This window comes from Dendropsophus ebraccatus, chromosome 1 (assembly GCF_027789765.1).
Source record: "Dendropsophus ebraccatus isolate aDenEbr1 chromosome 1, aDenEbr1.pat, whole genome shotgun sequence".
Lineage (NCBI taxonomy): Eukaryota > Metazoa > Chordata > Amphibia > Anura > Hylidae > Dendropsophus > Dendropsophus ebraccatus.
In genome coordinates, this window is record NC_091454.1 from 168,627,790 (window position 1) to 168,647,658 (window position 19,869).

Below are 19,869 nucleotides of genomic sequence, written 5' to 3' on the forward strand. Positions count from 1 at the left end.
CTCCCAGGTCCTCACAGGCGCATCACGGAAGTGACGTCAGCCGCTGGGGGCCTGGCATAGGTTTCTGCAGACGTGCCTGCGCGCGACACATCTGCTGTGCACCGTGGGGCAAAGAGACCTCAAAGGACGCAGCTCTTGGGGGGATCAGGCGGCCATGGTGGCACATGCTCCCCTGCCCACCCCTCACATGGAAGAGGCTGAGAGAATAGCGCGGTGGCCGGCCGCCGCAGAGGGCCGACCTACTGATTGGTAATCTGGACAGCCCACCGGGCATTTGCCCGGTGAGCCGGGTTACCGAACTGGGCCTGGCAGGGGACAGCGAAGCCAGGCAGGTAGGTGCATGTTGTTATGTTCAGCCACCTCCTCCCCAGCTGTTTTGAAAAAAAAAGTCAGAGCCCACTCTTCTCCTTTAATCCTTTAACCCATTTAAAATTATTTATTCAAATAGGCAAAACATTGCTGTCTGCCACTTTGATGCCAGTTTTTGTATCCAAAACCAGTTAAAACCAGGCTGGACTCCATTGGGTTTACTGATGGATGCCTCTCTGTGTGCTGGCAGTGTGTGATTAGTGACCTAAAGTCAATTATCCTTCAAAATCACAATATTAGGTGCCACTTTGATGCCCACTTCTGTGCCCACTGTTTGGATTTTTAGGCTGATTTCACATGCATTCCCCTCAGGGCACTTATAGTCAGTTTAGAACTTGTATTCAGTTTATCAATACAACTTGTCGTTTGCAAGGAGATAGAAAGCAAAAAAAGTTTTCCTGTGAAAAAAAACCTGATGAATAAGAAACCAACTTTAGCCCTGAATTAAAAAAAAAACTTGGCAAATAAGAAATCAACTTGTTTCCAAAATCCTTTTCTTGTATTCTACTTGTGCCTAAGACATCCCAGAGGTACTGAGAGGGTTAATGTGGGCTCTCCAGCTGACAGGAGGAGGCAGCCTTGCAGGCAGGGTTACTGTCAGTGTGGGACGTGCTGCAGTTACATTGCCACTCACTACAGTGTGTAAGTGAAGTCACTCAGCAAAAGCAGGAAAGGAGGCAGCTCATAGAAAGAAAGGGGCAAGAAGATTAGAGAAAGTGCCCCCGGATCTGAGGAGACAGCCCACAGCTGCCCTACAATCAGGAGACACACCGAAGCAAGGCTCTGACCAGTACGGGATGTAACTCCAGGAACAGCTATGGCTTATACCAGGAGCAGGGCATAGTGCCAGCCTGTGGGACTACAACACAGGTGAGTGTATACCATAGTGACGGGGCTGGGCAGCACACTGCAGCTGGGGGGCAGTAACAGGCTAGGAGGGGTAGAAGTGACAATATGAGATATCCAGAGACTAAACGCACGCTATCTCCCTATTCCTAGTACTGCCCTACCCGGAATTCAACAGGACACAGAGCTGGAACCTGTATAGCAGCCTTTCCAGAAACTACACCGTCCTGTCAGGTACACTGGGGCGAAACTGTGCCACCAAAGTAGTGCCCTTGTAGTGGGTGCAGGTGCCAAACTAAAGAGCGGCATAGTCTAAGGGTCTATTTACACAGAAAGATTATCTGACAGATTATCTGCCAAAGATTTGAAGCCAAAGCCAGGAACAGACTATAATCAGAGAACAGGTCATAAAAAAAATACCTGAGATTTCTTCTCTTTTTAAATCCATTCCTGGTTTTGGCTTCAAATCTTTGGCAGATAATCTGTCAGATAGTCTTTCTGTGTAAATGGACCCTTATATACTGTAGGTGCAGGAAGAGCTCTCCTAGTGAAACCAACTTACAACTTTGTGTAACTTAATAAAACAGATGGCAAACTATGGACGGTGAGATATGGCGTCCCTATTGTAACACCACAAATCGTTTTATTCTCAATCATTAATCTAAAGGCAGCTACCAGTCTGTAATATGTTGACAGCTGTGGATTATCACCTGTAGCGTGAGATACTGGACATATCATGGTTAGGCACTACTGCCGGCGGGGGATATCATATGTGCAGGTGCACAGGAGCCCAGTGTTAGACGGATAAGTTCACCACTATCTAGACAGTAACCAAGCTTCCTATTGTCTATTAGATTACCTGTTAATGATTGTCTAGCAGCGACGACAGGTAAAGTCTGCCAGAGGAAATTGTCTGGAATATGGCGCAAGGACTATGGCTGGAAGGGACCTCCCACCTCATTCTCCTCTATACTAATACATAACAGGGGGGGTCACATACATTCACCTTTGCTGCCTTCTATTCTACTATAATATATATAAATATTAATGACCAGAGAGATTGGAACATGTAACATCCATGTTTGTTTTACCCCATACCGACATAGAGTCTGTTGTTTACTCCATAACTACAGTCTGAAAAGAAAAAGAAAAAAGAATACATTACTTCCTCATTGCAAGACAAAGGGGTCAACATTTTCAACTTAAATGGTTACAAAAGGTTAGATTCTTATTTTATCAGACCTGTGAGAAAAATGTAAGTCAGTGGCATTTTAGTGATCAGAGGGGATCCTGGCACCTAGACCGCCACCGCTTAGAACTTCTATCATGTAACTATGACTTTTGAAAATGTTTTGAAAAAATAATAGTTACCATTATGCATAAGATAATTGGTTTAGTGTGAGCTACAAAAGAAGAGCAATTAAATACTGTCCTTCTATATCTATTATAGTCATTGTGCCTCATAGCCAAATAATGTACATGTCAAACCGTTATCAATAATAATATAGAAATACAGTGGTGCCTTGGATTACGAGCATAATTCGTTCCGGGACCGTGCTTGTAATTCAAATCCACTCTTAAACCAAAGCAAATTCTCCCATAAGAAATCACTGATATGTAGACAATTGGTTCCACAATTCAAAAATAATGATTTTATATTCTGAACAACATGTAGAACAGATGAAACAAACATTTAGAAACAGCTGAATATGTGATATTATAAGTTACTGTACAGTATAGCAATCAGCATGTGAAGTATAATGTATAGTAAGTGCATAAACCTGAAAAACAGCCGCAGGTTGTAGATACAGGATGGAGCTGCAGATCCCCATAATGCAGTAGTGTAGTACAACAGGCTAGAATAAAGAATCAGGGCTGCTGTCAGAGGACTGTGTGGTCACATGACAGCAATGGGGAAGGGGGTGTGTTCAGCATGGACCAATCAGGAAGTGAGAATCACAGAGCTGTACAGGAGGACAGAGACAGTGTGAATGGCAGGTACATTATAGCAGCAGTGTGGATGGCTGAGTGTAAGTGCAGGCATATTATAGCAGCAGTGTGTATAGCTGCATGTAAGAACAGGCAAATTATAGCAGCAGTGTGTATAGCTGAGTGTAAGTGCAGGCACATTATAGCAGCAGTGTGTATAGCTAAGTGTAAGTGCAGGCACGTTATAGCAGGAATAGAGGGGATGGGAAACACATGGCCTCATAGAGATTGCAGGAAGCATGGCATATGTGGGCACATAAATGCAGCACTCTCTGGCCGGGGAGAGAGGGGTTACAGCTATGGAGAGATCACCTCCACAGTCCTGTCCCCTGATGCAAGCCCCAGCCTGAAGTGGATCTGCTATGATGTGGAAGGTGAGGGAGACTTCCTGGGTCAGAGTACAGGGCTGTAGACCACACTATGCAGACCATGCCCCTCCCCCACTCCTGCTCCCACCCAGTACAGGGAGCTCTTAAACCAAAGCAATGCTCTTAAACCAAGTCACAATTTTGAAAAACTGTGAGCTCTTCTTGCAAAACGCTCTCAATCCAAGTTACTCTTAAACCAAGGTACCACTGTATGTCCGATAGTATTGTAAATGGCCATTTATAGAAAGGTACCAGTCGAAACTTTTTGAATGGTTTCCCAGTTAATAGTAGGCCTGTCACTGAAAAAATGTGACTAAAATCCTTCAGCTTTTATATAGTTTCAAGTCTATGCAAATTTATCAGATACATGTTCAACACAGTTCTAAGAAGCTTTATCATACTCGAGGCAACTTATTCTTACAATCATGTATCAGAAAGTGGATTTTCTAAAACTGGGTGTACAGGGATCTGGGTGTACAGAGGCTAAGGGTCCTATTGGACGAACTGATTTTTCATTTTTGCCGATTAATGTTAAATGATTGCAAACACGCACTTTTGGGAACGACCCGAAATCTTTCACTATAATACATGGAACTATAGTCCCGAGGTACAAACGTAATAACAATTGTTTACTCCTCCTGATCGCTGGTCTTTTTACACGGGTCAATTATCAGGTAAATCCGCGCTTTTAGGAAAGCTACTTAACGATAATCGTCCCACATAAAAGAGCCTTAACGGCATAATGTGGTCATAAAGAAAATATATTAAACATCCTATGTTTACCAGTCTGAGCTCCCCTGGTGTCCTGCTGGGGTGTCGCCAGCTGTCCCCTGCTACCTGCAGTCACGCCACTTCCGAGACAGACTAATCTCCAGAGTGACAGCCGGCTCAGCCAATGACTGATTAAGATGGGACAGCACAGAGGTCTGTGATTGGCTAAGCAGGCTGTCACTGCCAAGTAAAGTTTGTCTCAGAAGTAGAGTGTCTGTAGTCAGCTGGATACACCGCAGCAGGACACCGTGGGAGTGCAGAGAGGTAAGAATAAGATGTTTTTTATTTTCTATATGACCGCAGCTATGCAGGAAATATTTACAAACACCAGACAACCCCTTTAAGGAACACCCTGCTCTTTATCCTTTACTGCACAAGTAGGTTTACTAAAGGACCATTCCTATGTGACAGTCCCCAGAATAGTCACATTTTGGGGACAGTAGTGCTGGTCAGGAATGGACCCAAAAGAGGTCAATCAAACACAATGAGTCAGAAGCAGAACCCCAGTTACAGACAGACTGTTGGACAGGGCAGGAGCAAGGTCAGGAACAAAGGCAAGGTCAGGGTAAGGATCAGTCAGGAACAGTAGCAAAGGAAACAAGAGCCAGGACAGAAATAAGCCTAAACAACAGACAAGGAAGCCTCCTATTAAATAGGTTGCAAGGTTGGACATCATCTTTAGCCATTGGCAACCTCAGCAACTGAGCGCTCAAGTGGATTTCAAACAGCAGAGCTGCACTGCAAACCAGCATGATTGTGGTGGAGACCTTGAGCTGTAGAAAAAGAGGAAATGTCTGGTTACCCATCAGAATGTGGCAGTGGAACCAAGCAAGGGAAGCACAACCGTTGTATCACTGCCTGCTGCAGATGGCAATAGAGTAAAAAAAAAAAAAAAAAAAAAAGCCTCTTGCTAATTTCTGGCATTTGTAAAGTGAAGAACTAAGTATTATTCCGCCAGGGGCAGTAGCTCTTGAGGTAGAAGTGCAAAAAAGTATGCATAAAATGCATCAGATATGGAAAGCAGGGTAAGAGTATGCACCTTTTTTTACCGCTAGTGTGAACTGGGTTTTTCTTGTCTTAGTCCACCCTTCTGAAGGATTACAACCTCCTCCCCCCTCCCCCAACACGCTCAATAGGGAAATGTTTGCTTTTGCTGATACTATGAAAACCATGTTTACCTTACATTACCTTGGTTATTGAAGCTGACATTGCTTACGTTGGGGATGTAGATCTGAGTTTGTGTTTATAAAGCACAAAATATTAAGAAAACTATTTTTTCATACACTCTGAGTATTCTTTATTAGTTATAAGAGTATCAGAAACAACTAGATGTGCATTTCCAGGAGAAAATATACAGTGCTCGAAAAGTGCGTCCTTTTAACAATAAACTTCCCTTTAAGAGAAACTAGAGTCACTGTCGTATTTTTTTTTTTTGGCAGAAATCAATAGTACAGGCGATTTTAAGAAACTTTGTAATTGGGTTTATTAGCCAAATCTGCCATTATCTGCATGTAAAAAGCCTTTTCCCAGGTCCCCCCCTCCTTCCTCTTTTTCATCCACTCTGAAAAATCTGAAAATTGTGACTTGTTGCAGGAGTCGTCCCCTGTCTGCTCTAGGGAGAGGGGAGGGGGCAGGAGGAAGGAGGGAGTTAGCCGGCAGCAGAAAGCAGATAACAGAGGATTACAGGCACGGAGCTGGGTGACAGCTGTAATCTGAGCTCAGACAGGTCACTGGTGACTGTCACAGGAGATATCCCGTGAGGGATTTGTAGATTAACTCTTTGTTGTCCTGTTTTGGTCTTTTCTTTAGCTCTCCCCATAGGAGAACAATGAAGACAGGGGGGAGAGCTTCAAACTGCTTTTTCATGATAAAAATGCATTTTTCGGATAATAAACCCAATTACAAAGTTTCTTAAAATCGCCTGGACTATTGATTTCTGCAAAAAAAAATTTCACGACAGTGACACTTTAACCCTTGATAGCCTCCCTTTAAAAGCAACATTGGTACCATCCCTTCAAGAGCAACATTAGTGCTGTCCATTTAAGAGCAACTTACAGTATGTACTATTCCTTTAAAAGCGACTAATTAACTGTCATTTTAAGAGCAACTTATGTACCATCCCTTTAAGAGTGACTTTGGTACTGCCCCTTGAAGAGTGACTTTGGTACTGTCTCTTTAAGAGCTACTTTGGTACTCTCTCTCTTTAAGAGTGACTTCGGTATAATCACTCTAAGAGCAAATTTGGTACCGACCCCTTGACAGTGACATCCATAGAGGCATAATAATGGTAAAGAAAATTTTAGATTTTTTGAAAATGTTTGAATTATGGAAATCTGTATTTATGTCAGTGAGGCAAAAATATAAGGATCTGCCATCTTCTATTGGCCAATAGGGCACATGTCAGTGTGTGGATGTTGTCAGGCATTGAATAAAAGACCTGCGAGTTACTATTGGCTGCTATTCAGCTATTCAGCTATTTGCATATGTGCTATAATTGGCTGGTTAGGGCTGCTGTGTGCTATTTGAATTTTTCCATTTATTTCCAAGGGAAATATTTCGTTTTTAAACATACATTTCTTAAAAATTACAAATCTGGTCAAAACAAAAAATACTTAGCACACCTGTTACAGCCGAGGGCTTCAAAACACAGTTTGAATGGAGTCTGGGTACAAAGTGGTTCGGGCTGTATTCATTGCAGGAAATTAGCTGTAAGAAGAAGAAAAAGAAAGAATATGGATTACAATATAGTGCTTTTTAAAGCACTAGGTTTTTGAGGTTTCTATGACATATTCTATTGTAGCAAAAACAGCTCTACAAAATCTGTACTGGAAGGTGGAGGATAAGACTTGCATCCATGTTACCACCAAAAGTCTCAGCCCAACCTTGATGACTTTACACAATGTAGACCTTCCCTCTACACTGGTAAATGAGAGCTACCACCTGACTGAAGCCATGGTTTTATTATATAAAATTTTTTTTGTCTGTTGTTAACCTCTTATGTAACCTCCTGTAATAAGTTGGATTACATTAGGAGGACCGTTATGTTTGTCATGGTAGGTGACTATTGCCTTTTCTTTTATCTAGTTCCAACATTTTTGCCCTGCGGCAACCAACTCAATATGCAACATAACTGACATAGTTTAGTTTCTGTTTAGTGATGTACTGAAAAGAATTACAGGGCATGCAGAGGCATGTGAATGGGGAGCTTTAAGAAAACTGGTGCCAGTAATGGTGGTAATCTAATAATACTATTTAGAGTTGTGTATATTGCTGTCCTGCAGTCTGCACATTTAGTTAAAGCAATAATGTAATTTAACAAAACTTTTGACGTGTCAGGATTTGGGTGTTCAGACCCCTTGCTTAAAAGACCGGGAGGAAGCACCCAGCTTGCTGTCCTCCCTAACTGGACTTACTATAAAATCTGTCCCCTACATGAAGAGCAGCAAGCTGGGGAGAGAAACACTCAGTCTAGCACTTCTCCCAACCTAATCTAGAGATCAGTGAAGGTCAGAACACCCAGACACCAACTAATCAAAACTTTTGAGTGCAAGTGTTATTGCCTTTCCATTGAACTCTATTGAGTTTAGCTACTTTGGTCACAAGACCAATTTTCCCAAAAGGTAAATCTTGTTGTGACTGTTAAAGGGGTACTCCAGGGAAAAGCTTTTTCCCAGTAATTGAAGCACATTACAAAGTTATATAACTTTGTAATATGCTTCAATCACCTATCTGCTCTCCTTCCCTATCTTTTCCACCCTCAACCCCCCACCAGGAAATGAAGTAAACTATTTCTTATCTAATGACTGTTGTCCCCAGGCTGCTCTGTGGCAGCCATTTTGTGACAATGACATCATCAAAAGGGAGGCGGGTCTAAGCCCTGTTAAGCCAGCCTCCCTTTGTCAGATGACTCAGGTTGCTCAGCTCTGATTGGCTGAACAAGCTGTAAGCCATCTAATAGTTTTACAGAGTCAGACATCACAGGAGACAAAGTGCCTCATGGGAAAGCCCAAACCAGGAATTAAAGAAAATGAAGACACAAACTGGGGGTTCAGGGAGCTGCAAACAGCGGGAAATTCAAACAGAGAGAGACTCCGGAGGGATGGTAAATGTAAAAACTATGGTTGATTGATATTTTTTTTTTTTATCAGCGCCGGAGTACCCCTTTTAGGTCCTATACACTTTACACTTATGTTGGCCAAACCTGGAGTAGGCCCCTTTATTCTCAAAGAGATACAGTAAGTCACCACATAGTTACATGGAAACATTGCTGTTCATTCCATCCTAAATATTGTTACTAAACAAGTTAAACAGAAGGGGGCCCAGTACTGACCCTTGGGGTGCACCACTTATTACCAGGGACCATTCGGAGTAGGAATCATTGTCCACCACTCTCTGGGTACGATTATTAAGCCAGTTTTCAATCCAGTTACACACTAAACTTTCCAAACCCATATACCTTAACTTACCCATCAGACGCCCATAAGAGACTGTGTCAAATACTTTCGCAAAATCCAGGAACACTACAGTATATCCACAGCCGAGCCCCCATCCAGGCTTCTACTCACCTCTTCATAGAAACATATTAGGTTGGTTTGACAGCTTCGATCCTTAGTAAAACCATGCAGGCAATCACTTATAAAACTATTACCCACTACATATTCCTGGATGTAGTCCCTTATAAGCCCCTCAAATAGTTTGCCTACCATGGACGTTAAGCTTACCGGTCCATAGTTACCTGGGGAAGACCTAGAGCCCTTTTTGAATATTGGCACTACATTTGCCTTATGCCAGTCCCTCAGTACAATACAATACCAGTCTCAAAAGAATTGCTGAATATTTCGTACAAGGGTAAAAAGAAAAAAAAACCCCAGAACTGAGTTCTTTTATCCTCCACTTATCCTGTGCATACATAATAAATGCTTTTAGTGGGGAAATCCCTGTAGGATGTATCACTATTTACAGCAAATCTACAATATAGTTCAATATTTTTTGTTTGCTCAATATAATAAATGCAAGATTACCCATCTACCCCAGTGTATGTAGGTAATGTCACAAAGATATTTTCTGTTTAGACAAAAATTGAAAATGCCATGTATTTGTTGTAACTTATACAAATGCATTGATTGCCACATTACATGCAACTCCGTGCAGATGGTACATGGGATTTCTTGGCTGTTACAACATAAAATGTTGGATCACTGTAGCCCAAGCCTTACAAAAGGTGTCTCAAGAGTGATATATGGATAATCGTGGCCAGTAGTTGGACAAGGTATAGAGAGTTCTACAATATAAATAGTTATAATTAGTTTTTAGTTTGTATAGTATATGTATGTATGTATGTAGTAATAATAATAATAATAATAATAATTTAGGCATCATAATACAAGTCTAAGTGTTGACCCATAATTACATTTATTGTCAGTAGTCGCCACTATAATTGCATACAGTGCTTATCGAGCACTCAAGTCACCTTCATAAAGTGCAAACTGTCTGTGGCTTTTTTTTATCATGAAAAATTAGGATTTGAAGATGAGAAAACAGAAATGTGACAAGAAAATAGTTGCAATTGTTCTGTTGAATTCTACAGGAAGTATTAAAATAAATGTGAGAAAAAGCCATTCTGTGCAGGGGCAGACAATGAACAAAAAGGTGAGAACCTCTGTATAACCACAGTCATTTACACTTCATATCATATATTTAATACAATATTGTGAATGATAGTTGAGAAGAAGACTAGCAGCACTGTAAGAATATTTTAGGGAAACAAAAGAAATCTATGGGACGTCTCTTGAAATTAGTCACGTTTGGAAACTACAAATAGATTGCATCATGGGTTTGCATAATAGAGTACAACACATTAAGAAATGCCTGTACTAGTTTCCTTCTGTATCTACGTGACATGAAAGCCACAAATTCCTGGAAGCCCACTCATCATCACCCCTATAGTGTCTTTTCATTTCAGCATCTAGTAAAATGATGGTGGATTTGCCATCCTACAATAGAGAATTGTTCTTTGGTTGTGCTGAATTAGGAAAGTCAGTAGAAAATTAAGAATGTTGTAATATAAAGAAATGAAAAAGCTGAATTTTGGCCTGGCCTAATCTTAAGGAGGTTGCCCATCAAGAGAAAACTTTTTCTATATAGCTGTAGCTATATAGAAAATAATAGAGCATATGCTTACTTCTCTGCACTAACTACCCCCCCCCCCCCCTTTTTTTTTTTTTTTTCCTGCTGTGGCAGCTCCGGTGTCCCCACAGACTGCAGCCACCACAACTTCCGAGATGAACTCATCTCAGCAGTGACAGCCCGCTCAGCCAATCAATGATTGGGATGGGACTAAGCCACGTGATTGGCTGAGCGGGCTGTCACTGCTAAGATGTGTCCGTCTCAGAAGTAGTAGCAGCTGCAGTCAATGGAGGACACCAGAGATGCCGCAGCAGGATACTGGGGGAGTGCACAGAGGTAAGTGTTTTGCAGTTTTAGTGAAGGGCTCTCACAGACACTTGGCCTTAGCTCTTTTCCCCAGGGAGAGAGAGAGACATCTGAGCACCTAGCAGACTTTTATAAGGCCATCGCACCTGAGTCCTGATTACTCTGCCTCAGAACTCTAAAACCTGGACTGTCTAGCACCAGACCTTGCATACATTCTGATAAAACTTGGAGAAATATATACTCCATCTACAACCTCTGCACCTTGTCTGTTACAATAGAAAAACATTTCTCTCGCTGAACAACTCCTTTAAAAACAGTAAATCTATAGTTAATGCGTGCTGTATGTATGCTGTCCACTTTGATTTTAATATTATCGATCCAGCGATCCGTTTAGTTTCCCATTGCGCTGCTCATGCTTCCGCATTTCAGAAAGTGGGTGGGCCTTTTTTTTATTAACATCATTTGCCTTAGATCAGTTAGATTACTTAGCTGCAGCAGTGTACAGGGGCGTGTACAGGAGCATAAACAGGGGCGTGTATGGCCTCTGGCCAATCAGCATTCATCTACCCTGGGCCAGTCGGTGCAGAGCAGAGGGACAACTGACATCTCTTCCTGTATTTGGTCTCATTATTTCTGTTATTAAAGACCAAATGGCCTTAGTGACGAAGCCTCAACTGCAGTTTTTCATTGAGTGAGACACCTAGTGGCTGAATTTATAGCAATGTATTTCATATAGAAAACAGGCAAAACAATTTATAAATTGATAAGGTGACTAGATACGAGCGGGGAAGTAGTCATGGTGGGCGGCTCCCCGCTCGTATCTAGTCACTGCGCTCTGCCTGTCAGCGCGCTCGGCGGGATGATTGGCAGGCAGAGAGGCCAGTAACGGACCTCTCTGCCTGTCAATCATCCCCTCTAAGCGCGCTGACAGGCAGAGCGCAGTGACTAGATACGAGCGGGGAGCCGCCCACCATGACTACTTCCCCGCTCGTATCTAGTCACGAGCCGGGGAATAAAAGTCATTTTCTCCGTTATAAAGCACCTGCTGCGGCCGCGGATGGTACGTGTCGGGGCCGCTCCAGGTGCTTTATACAACGCTCAAGGGAACCATATCAGCCCAAACGGGCTGATTGGTTCCCTTTAACATTGGCTTCTTTGTTACTTTTCTATATGGCCCGTACTGGATCTAACAGATCCTTGCGATTTATGCTGGATTCTCATCACATGTGAGGTATCAGTCAGTGATATGTAATTTTGCTCCTAAAAACTTAAAGGGGTTATCCAGCCCTACAAAAACATGGCCACTTTTCCCCCTACTGTTGTCTCCAGTTCAGGTGCGGTTTGCAATTAAGCTCTATTTACTTCAATGGAACTGAGTTTCAAAACCTCACCCAATCTCCCTATGTACCTTGCAGTGCGGATACTGGCCACCTCTCCTCCATGCTGTGCCATCCTGCATTGTATGCTGAACAGTGATTCTTTCCATAAGATGGCCAAGCATGGTGAAACAGGTGACCATGTCCCTCCGTTTTGATTGTGTCACGGCCGCGGCGGCGTCCCGTGCTCCGGGCCGCCGCCGCGACCTCCCTCCATCCCATGCAGCTGCCGGGGTCCCGGTGCAAGGACCCGGCGCTGCTACATGTTCGGCCCCGGGGGGCGCCTTACCTGGTCCCGCTCCTGCCTCTGTCTGTGCCGGCCGGCGCGCGCGTCCCCGCCTCCTAGGGCGCGTGCGCGCCGGCTGTCTCAGATTTAAAGGGCCAGTCCGCACCTAATTGGTAGTTGCACCCAATCACTCCCCTATAAATCCCAGCATGCCCTGTCCCTGGTGTTGGAGCCTCTACATGCTTCCCATAGCGTTTGGCCCAGCTCCCTGTTGTTCCTGATTCCCGTCCGTTACCTGGTTCCTAGTCCCTGTTCCTGATTCCTATCCGCCACCTTGTCCCTAGTCCTTGTTCCTGGTTCCTGTTCCCCTGCATCACCATTGCTCCTGTGTATTGCCTGTCACCTGCGGTTACGTCCACTGACCTCTGCAGCACCATCTCCTGCCTACTGCTCCTGCCACGCCTCGCCTGCCGTCACCAGCAACCAAGCCAGGGGTAGCGACCTGGGGGTCGCCTGCCGCAGCAAGTCCATCCCGCCTTGCGGCGGGCTCTGGTGAAAACCAGCGGCCCCTTAGACTCCGCTCCCTGGGGAGGTTAGTGCCATCGCTGGTGACGGTCCAGTGGATCCACTAGTCCAGGCGTTACAGTAGGCTCCAACCATGGATCCCGGCGAGGTGCCTGATATCCGCGAGGTAGCCCGAGTGGTCGCCCTACAGGCTCAACAGATTCAGCAACAGTCACAGCTGATTCAACAACTGACTGCAGCCGTTCAGCAGCATACCACAGCTCAGCAGTCATCACCTCCGGCAGCCTCTTCAAAACTACGACTGGCTCTCCCAAGTAAATATGGAGGTGACCCCAAGTTGTGCAGAGGATTCCTGACCCAATGCACTATGTATATCGAACTTTTAAGCAGTCAGTTTGCCACCGAGCGCTCTAAAGTGGCTTTCATTATCAGCCTATTGGAGGGATGAGCTCTGGCCTGGGCCACGCCACTATGGGACCGTAATGATCCGGTTGCTGCCAATTTTCGAATCTTCCTGGACGAGTTCCGCTCTGACTTTGAGGAACCTGCCCGTGCGTCTTCGGCTGAGACTGCTATTCTCAATCTATCCCAAGGTACTTCCTCCGTTGGTGATTACGCCATCCAGTTCCGCACCCTGGCTGCGGAACTAGACTGGAATGAGGCCGCTCTGATTGCCACCTTTAAAAAGGGCCTGTCCAGCCAAGTGAAGGATGTGCTCGCTGCCCGGGACCTGCCTACCTCCTTGAACGAACTTATCCTACTGGCTACCAGAGTCTACACCAGGTTTTCCGAGAGAGAGGAGGAGGTCCGGCAAGGACGGCGTCTGAGTCTGCTCCGTCGCCATCCTCGGCTGGCACCGGTGTTCCAGAATCCCGTTGCTCCTATGTCCCAGCCGCTTCCAGAAGTTCCTATGCAGGTGGAACGTGTTCGCCTGACGACTGATGAGAGGAACCGTCGTCTGGACCAGAATCTCTGCCTCTATTGCGGTGGCGCGGATCACTATCGGCAGAGATGTCCCCAACGCCCTCAGCGTCCGGGAAACGCTCGCACCTAGGTCCGGTGGGAGAGGCCTCCCTAGGTGTGAATGCCACCTCTCCAAGGTTGACTATGCCCGTCTCCATCCAGACACCCTCTGGGCAAGTTTTCCAGACTACTGCCCTCATCGACTCTGGCTCTGCTGGCAGTTTCATCTCTGCTTCGTTGGTCCAAAGATGGCGGCTACCCGTGACCCAGCTAGCCCAACCCCGGTCTATCTCTTCGGTTACGGGGGAGGTTCTTACCGAAGCGGTGTACAGCCAGACGGCACCCTTAGTCCTCCAGGTGGGAGCCTTACATCAGGAGAGGATCTCCTTCTATGTCTTGCGCCATTCCTCTTCCAACCTCCTGCTGGGTCTTCCTTGGCTGCAACTCCATACCCCTAGGCTGGACTGGAGAACTGGGGAGGTTCTCAGCTGGGGCCAGGACTGTCATAACCGGTGTCTGAGATCTCCTCAATCCAAGTGCTCTACAAGGTCACCTGCTAATGTCAAGCCTCTATCCGGGCTACCAGAGGACTACCAAGACTTTGTCGATGTTTTCTCGGCCAAAGAGGCGGACTCACTACCACCTCATCGAGCCTATGATTGCCCTATAGACCTTCTTCCAGGGGCTTCTCCTCCACGTGGTCGAGTATACCCTCTCTCTGTGCCCGAGACTGAAGCCATGTCCTCCTACATCCAGGAGAACTTACAAAAGGGCTTCATCCGTAAATCCACGTCCCCAGCTGGCGCTGGATTTTTCTTTGTCCAGAAGAAGGACGGTTCCCTCCGCCCATGCATAGACTATCGGGGCTTGAATAAGGTGACTGTTAAGAACCGCTATCCTCTTCCGCTTATTCCTGAACTATTCGACCGTCTTCGTGGAGCTAAGATCTTCTCCAAGCTGGATCTCAGGGGAGCGTATAACTTGGTCCGTATTCGTAAAGGAGACGAATGGAAGACCGCTTTCAACACCAGAGATGGGCACTACGAATATCTGGTCATGCCATTCGGCCTATGCAATGCCCCAGCGGTCTTCCAGGAATTCGTGAACGACATCTTCCGAGACCTCCTCTATGTCTGCGTCATTGTCTATTTGGACGACATTTTGGTCTTCTCCCCGGACCAGCAGACTCATGTGGCACAAGTGCGTCAGGTCCTACGAAGACTACGGGCCAACCATCTATACGCCAAGCTAGAGAAGTGTGTTTTTCATCAGCACAGTCTTCCATTTCTTGGCTATATCGTTTCCGACCAGGGTCTACAAATGGATCCAGCCAAGCTCGCAGCTGTCCTTCAATGGCCACGCCCTGTGGGACTTAGAGCCATCCAACGTTTCCTTGGCTTCGCCAACTATTATCGGCAATTCATCCGTCACTTCTCTACCCTGGTCGCACCCATAGTGGCTCTCACAAAAAAGAAGGCGGACCCCAGAAGTTGGCCTCCAGAGGCCGAACAAGCCTCCAATAGCCTCAAGTCTGCCTTTGCCTCTGCTCCTGCTCTGGTCCGCCCGGATGTCTCCAGGCCGTTTTCTCTCGAGGTCGACGCTTCTTCTGTGGGCGCAGGAGCCGTTCTCTCGCAAAGGGACACATCTGGCAAGACCAGAACCTGCGGGTTCTTCTCTAAGACTTTCTCCCCTGCCGAGAGGAACTATACCATTGGGGACCGTGAACTCCTGGCCATTAAGTTGGCACTGGAGGAGTGGCGTCATCTATTAGAGGGGGCTAAACACCCTGTTAACATCTACACGGACCACAAGAACCTCCTCTACCTCCAATCGGCTCAACGCCTCAATCCCAGGCAGGCTCGGTGGTCCCTCTTCTTCTCTCGGTTCAACTATACCATCCACTTCCGTCCAGCCGAGAAGAATCTGAAGGCCGATGCATTATCCCGAGCATCCGATGTCATGGGGCAAGAGGAATCTCCTCGTCACATAATACCTCCCGACCGCCTAGTGCCAGTTGCCACTTCTGCTCTGCAGAGACTGCCTCCCGGGAAGACTTATGTGCGCCCCGCACTCCGTAAACGCATCTTGAAGTGGGGGCATTCCTCTTTGGTAGCCGGGCATCCAGGAGTCCAAAAGACCGGGCAATTGATCTCCCGTCACTACTGGTGGCCCAATCTCCTCCAGGATGTCAAGGATTTTGTGGCTTCCTGTGCAGTCTGTGCCAGGAATAAATCTCCCCGTCTAAGACCTGCCGGCCTACTATTGCCCTTGCCAGTCCCGGATCATCCCTGGCACCACATTGGGATGGATTTCATCACAGACCTACCTCCATCTGCGGGCAATACTGTTATTTGGGTGGTGACGGACCGCTTCTCTAAAATGGCTCACTTCGTGGCCCTTCCTGGTCTGCCCTCTGCTCCTCGTCTGGCTCAGTTGTTCTTCCGACACATCTTTCGCCTGCATGGACTTCCTCTTCACATTGTGTCCGACCGAGGCTCTCAATTTGTCTCTAAATTTTGGCGTGCCCTATGCTCGCAACTCCAAGTGAAGCTGGACTTCTCATCGGCCTATCATCCTCAAACTAACGGGCAAGTGGAGAGAGTCAATCAGATTCTGGGTAACTACCTACGCCATTTTGTTTCCAGCCGCCAAGACAACTGGTCCGATCTACTCCCATGGGCAGAATTCTCATATAACCATTTGGACTCGACTTCCACAGGCAAGTCCCCTTTCTATGTGGTCTACGGGCATCATCCTCGTCCTCCTCTGCCTCTCTCTCCATCCTCTGAAGTCCCAGCCGTGGAGGAGTTGTTATCTGACCTGCAATCGATCTGGGAACAAACTCGACAGTCCTTACTCAAAGCCTCCGAGCGCATGAAGGACCAGGCTGATAAGAAGAGGAGACCTGCCACGAATTTTCTCCCAGGTGACAAAGTCTGGCTCTCGGCCAAATATGTCCGACTCAAGATCCCCAGCTACAAGTTGGGCCCTCGATTCCTCGGTCCTTTCTCGGTGCTAAGACGCATCAACCCTGTCACCTACAAACTCCGCCTACCCCCCACTATGCGGATTCCGAACTCCTTCCATGTTTCCCTCTTAAAACCAGTGGTCCTGAACCGGTTCTCCGATAGGTCTTCATTCTCTGCTCCACAAGCCGTCTCTGACGACGTCTACGCTGTTAAGGACATTCTGGCCATGAAGACTGTCAGAGGGAGAAGGTTCTTCCTGGTGGACTGGAAAGGATTTGGTCCTGAGGAGAGGTCCTGGGAACCCGAGGCTAACATCCTGGACCAAGATCTCATCAAGAGGTTCCTGCAGGTTAGAAAGAGGGGGAGGCCAAAGGGGGGGGGGGGGGTACTATCACGGCCGCGGCGGCGTCCCGTGCTCCGGGCCGCCGCCGCGACCTCCCTCCATCCCATGCAGCTGCCGGGGTCCCGGTGCAGGGACCCGGCGCTGCTACATGTTCGGCCCCGGGGGGCGCCTTACCTGGTCCCGCTCCTGCCTCCGTCTGTGCCGGCCGGCGCGCGCGTCCCCGCCGCCGAGGGCGCGCGCGCGCCGGCTGTCTCAGGTTTAAAGGGCCAGTCCGCACCTAATTGGTAGTTGCACCCAATCACTCCCCTATAAATCCCAGCATGACCTGTCCCTGGTGTTGGAGCCTCTACATGCTTCCCATAGCGTTTGGCCCAGCTCCCTGTTGTTCCTGATTCCCGTCCGTTACCTGGTTCCTAGTCCCTGTTCCTGATTCCTATCCGCCACCTTGTCCCTAGTCCTTGTTCCTGGTTCCTGTTCCCCTGCATCACCATTGCTCCTGTGTATTGCCTGTCACCTGCGGTTACGTCCACTGACCTCTGCAGCACCATCTCCTGCCTACTGCTCCTGCCACGCCTCGCCTGCCGTCACCAGCAACCAAGCCAGGGGTAGCGACCTGGGGGTCGCCTGCCGCAGCAAGTCGATCCCGCCTTGCGGCGGGCTCTGGTGAAAACCAGCGGCCCCTTAGACTCCGCTCCCTGGGGAGGTTAGTGCCATCGCTGGTGACGGTCCAGTGGATCCACTAGTCCAGGCGTTACAGATTGTAGCTCTATGAGTTACACAAAGAGCTAATGTCAGTATATACAGTGAGTACACTTACTAATACTGTACACTGAGCAATTTTACTAGAAAGTGGCCAATAACTAATAACATGTCAGACATGTTTTTTGTGTATGGTTTTTCAGCCATGCATTAAAGCAATATAATATTTGCAGTAACAGTATGGCAAAACATACTGATTGGCTGAGCGGGATGTGAAAATGCCAGGAGCCCCGAAGCAAGCCGGAGCGGGGAGCAGGTGATGTATACGCTCCGGCGGCGGGGGGTTAACAGGGCGGGCTGCGGACATACTCACAGCAGGATGTGCATCCCGAGTAATGTGTAATGTGCGAGTTTGTCTGCCCATAAGTGTACAGGGATCCGCAGCGGATCCGTTACGTGTAAACGCACCCTAAAGAGTTTACTGACATTTTTCCTGAAACATTTCTGTGTCCTTGATCAGTTTCCTGGCTTACATAAAACATGAACGTACTGCACGTGCCATGTCCACAGCATTGTTGTGGACATGGCATTGTCATATACAGTAGTGTACTATCACTATGGATGCAGCATCATTGCATATAGTATAAGGAACAGCAGAGATCACTTGAAGAGGACAGAAGAAGTATTTAGAAAAAAAAAATATTGCAAAGCATTCTAATGTATATTATTACTATGTTAGCTGGGTTCTTGACAATTGGCAAGATCCTAAATCCTAGATGAGAAAAGTTAGAAAAATGGCATAGAAATATGTGTTATAATACTCATCATTATTAATAAAAGCATACCCTATAGAGGAGGGTCTAGTGTGTAATTCTAGAGATCTCTCCTTCCTCTAAATATATTCTGTAGTGTCTATAAATCATTTAGTTGGGGATTTTAAAGTGTCTTCTCCGGTTCTTTAATCAGACCAGTAAATTGTCCCAAAAAATGAGTCATTGTAAGAGGAAACAGACTTCCAGTGATGGATAATCCTTTGCAGCCAAACGCCTATCATGCACTAAAAATACCATAAATCTACAGGCCTGCAATGAAGGTGGAATTCCCCAATCTTTTGCTCCCTTTCTCCTTTTTATCAAGATAAAAGCAATGATTTGTATATACTTCACTCTTCTACATCCACTGACTACACCTGCAGCTGAACTTTCAGACAAACATTGTGGCTTTACATGAAGTCTTAAGTAGGTGAGATACTACTTTTAGCTCATGGGAAACCGAACAGGTTACACTGCATTCCTCAAGTGTCAGTCAGCAGACCAGTGATCATGGCGTCTTGTGGTAATGCTCTGCCTTATTGTATTTGTAGACATTCACTGGTAGTTTAGCGCAGTGCTTCTCAATCTGTGGGCAGGTCTCACTACTGTGGTGCCCCCTAGTTAGAGGTGATGGACAACTGGGGAAGGAGATTTCACAAAAATGACTGTATACTGCACAGGGCACAGGCCTTTCGCTGGCTTCAACAAACTCTGATTTAGGAGACAAATGAAAGGAGTGAGCAATAAAAATTGACGCAGAGATGATGGTGCTGCGGTCCTTTTTTTGAACCGTAGCCCGCTTCCCGTACACGGTGTCGGTCTATACCTGGGCACCGGCCCGTCCAGAAGCACTGGAGGCAGTCCCACCCGCCCCCAGTGTAACGAAACCCCCTCACAGAGGGGAGGTTTTTTTTTGTCAAACTGGGGGTGGGCGGGCCCTCCTCAAGTGTTCCCACCCTCCTCCAGTGTTCAAGGCTGGGCCAATGCCGGGAAAAGACCAACGGCGTGCATGAGAATCGGGCAGCAGTTCACAACGGACTGTGACACCGGCATCCCTTTGCCGGCACTGGTCTATTCATATCAGCGATGTAGCTGATGGTATATTCGCTTTAAAATTTGGGATGGTCTTCCACTATGATGGTGGGCTCCAGGCTTTTCCTTGATCGGTCTGTTGAGGCCCA

The 19,869-nt window shown here is 46.7% G+C and overlaps 1 protein-coding gene across 1 annotated transcript in view; it reads left to right on the forward strand.

The window, feature by feature from the left end:
* Nucleotides 1–1,008: 1,008 nt before the first annotated feature.
* FES (FES proto-oncogene, tyrosine kinase) overlaps nucleotides 1,009–19,869 on the forward strand; it is an 89,452-nt gene continuing 70,591 nt past the window's right edge. The window contains exon 1 of the mRNA XM_069956652.1: nucleotides 1,009–1,239. The gene's annotated coding sequence lies outside the window, so the exon portion shown is untranslated. The remainder of the gene's footprint in view (nucleotides 1,240–19,869) is intronic.